Raw genomic sequence first — 2,872 nt, forward strand, 5'->3', positions numbered from 1 at the left:
ATATATAGTAGATGAGAGTCATTTACACTACATAATCTGAGTGTGACATCAAGTAATATCACATCAGCTTGTACAAAACCATGTTCATAACTCTGGATATTAAGCAGTGAAGAAATGACTAGTTTGAAAAGAGCACAGATGCTGCTCCCTTGAAACTCAACAGTTGCATAAAGGTACAAAGAGAACTTGTTTTGCMAATCTTTACTTGCCATCAAGTTATCAACATACTTCAATGTATGTTTATTTGAAAGCACATTTGAAAGCACAAATAGCAGCTAGCTGTAGCGCATTCAGTGCAGGCCAAGGTACTTCCTGCAGTAATTGCTATTTTTTCAGGCACATAAATTCTAATCGATAAATCAAAATTGGTGAGGATGCAAAGGTGTCAAATTTGCTTTTGCAAAAATTAATTGTGGCCAGGTTGACAATACTACCTGAGCAGGGCAATGACAGAATCATATCCAACCTCAAGAATGCCATCCAAGTTCACTTGAAGTAATCTTTACAGTGTTGTCAACTTCACAATATTACCATAGATATTTTAAAGATTTCTTTTATTTTTTCTGCTTTATTTTACTCAATTTACGATATATTTCTAATTTGCTTTTGCTTTTTTTAAATTAATGGATAAACAAATCTATAATTGTTTAATACAAAACTGACAGTACTGTAAAAGTTTCTGCACAGATCACAAGGGAACTGATAAAAAATGAGTTGCCTTAAGATGGTAAATTGCTTTTTAAGTGGGTCTGCTCAAATAAAATTATAATCAGTTTCATCTAACAAAGGTCATTCTTAGAACTATATGCAACAGGTAAGATATTATTCATGCATCACCTTTGCAAATAACTCTATTTGAAAGGATCAGGTTTGTCTCTTTGACCAGCTGTTACCTGAGTGAAGTGGGTTTTTAAGTTGTTTGCACGTAATTAAGATCAAGCCAGCTCGTGTATCTCAGGGAAAACCTTTGCAAACACGTGGATTAAACCTATAACACATTCAAACACACATTTACAAGAGATCTCTATTCAGAGAATTGAATTTACTGTAGGATTAAGCCTAATCCAGTTTTGCACCAAATACTGTACTCCAGCCCACTAATGCTGCCGAGATGCTGTAAGAGCTTTCACATTTAAAAAAATATATAAAAATCATGGTTAATTTGGACCCTTTTTGTTAAAAGAGCAAATCGAGTCAAAGCCGCCGCTGCCCTCTCACCCCCCATGGCTGCGAGACAAGAAACTTTCCAAGCACTTTAACTTTAAGCCTGAACTGCAAATCAAATTAAATCGAGCATATGGTGGGCCGCCATGTCCAAAGAGATTTCCCACTTAGTCAGTATTGTGTGGTAATAATTTGACTCTTATGCTCTCTTTAGGATACTGCGAGCGACAATAAGCGGATGTGGCATCCATGGCGCCTTTTTGAAATTAGCCGTGGAGACGCCATTGAATTATCGTAAGGTCTCTTGCTCTGTAATCGTATTAAGAGTGGTCTGTCCTTTGGGGACGGGTAAATAAGTATCAGTGGAACCCCAGCTGGAGTACAGCAACAGAGAAAGTAAAGCAGCAGGGTGCGCACTCCTTTCCTCTGGAGAGATGGGCTCCCTGAGAGGCGGAGTGGCATCAAAGCGAAAGGGAGTGTAGCTGCCCTAAATCACATTGTTTTTCCCTCTTTGCCTTATTTGACTTTCTGCTGATGGGGGAGGTAGATAGCACTGATGAAGTGGATCAAGCGTGTGCCTTTGCAAGTTTTWGAGATTTAACTTTGTTGGATCAAAGTTTCGCCCGGTCCCAGTAAGTCTGTAGTCACACACAGACACACTGAGGTGTGTGCGGATCGCTGTCTTCCCCACACTAAGGCTAATGAGCTCATACAAACATGAAATCTATTATCATACATCAGCAGCACAAAGCATGCAATATTCTAATCAGGTCTGGGACAAATAACTAAGTTATTAAATGCAAATGAAAGTTCACGCTGCCGTGAGCTTAACATGGATCTTTAGCGAGAAGCAAATGGATTTTAATCATGATGGAAAATACTTTTAAGAGCTTATTAGCTTTAGCACAGCAGCTAATTAAAGGAATAGCTCAGATCTCTTAAAGTTGTAATAGAAATGTCATGAACAATCAATWTCTTACCTGTTGTAAATAACTATGAACTCACTCAAGTTAAATTCTGATTRGACTGATGAGCTAAWGGCTAGTCCTAGTGGGAGTGGGACTAAACTGATTGTCTGCAGTCTTCATGTGAGAGCTAAAGTATAAATTATGAATGCCTTCAGTTTCGACTTTCTGGAAACTACTCCACAAGTGCTACAGCTAGCTGCTAYCACTGTTTGTTCTAGCAAATAATCAAAGAGTTCGAAGTAAAAAAATGGTAGTACAGTATATAAATTTGACAGCAACAAGTTAGGAAAATGGTGCTAATGTGAATTTGTACAAAAATAGTGATTTGGGAGTTGCTTGATGATGTCAGTAATCCACTTCTGTCCTTATCCCACTCGTAGTTTGCTTATCAATCTGTCAGATTAGCTCCAGATCAGTTAGAATAAAAAGCTTTTGGCCACAGGTCATTTGATCAATACTTGTCATTACTAATTGAATTTAATTATTTTGTTCTCTATACTAAGATGGTTCATAAGCTACACAAGTAAGATAAATTTTGTTCATACCAATTGCTCACAACCCATACCTGCAAACTATCTTAACCACTGCTTTACAATATGTAAAGTTTATTAAGATAACAGCTGTTGTATCTAGAGTACAAGGGTCAATCATTTTGCTATCCTGTTTGCACATTTGTGGCACGGTTGGCATAGCTACCATTTATCTAACACTCAGTTACTTGAGTTTATATATATATATAT

Source organism: Austrofundulus limnaeus, unplaced genomic scaffold (assembly GCF_001266775.1).
Source record: "Austrofundulus limnaeus strain Quisiro unplaced genomic scaffold, Austrofundulus_limnaeus-1.0 Scaffold154, whole genome shotgun sequence".
NCBI classification, from domain to species: Eukaryota; Metazoa; Chordata; class Actinopteri; order Cyprinodontiformes; family Rivulidae; genus Austrofundulus; species Austrofundulus limnaeus.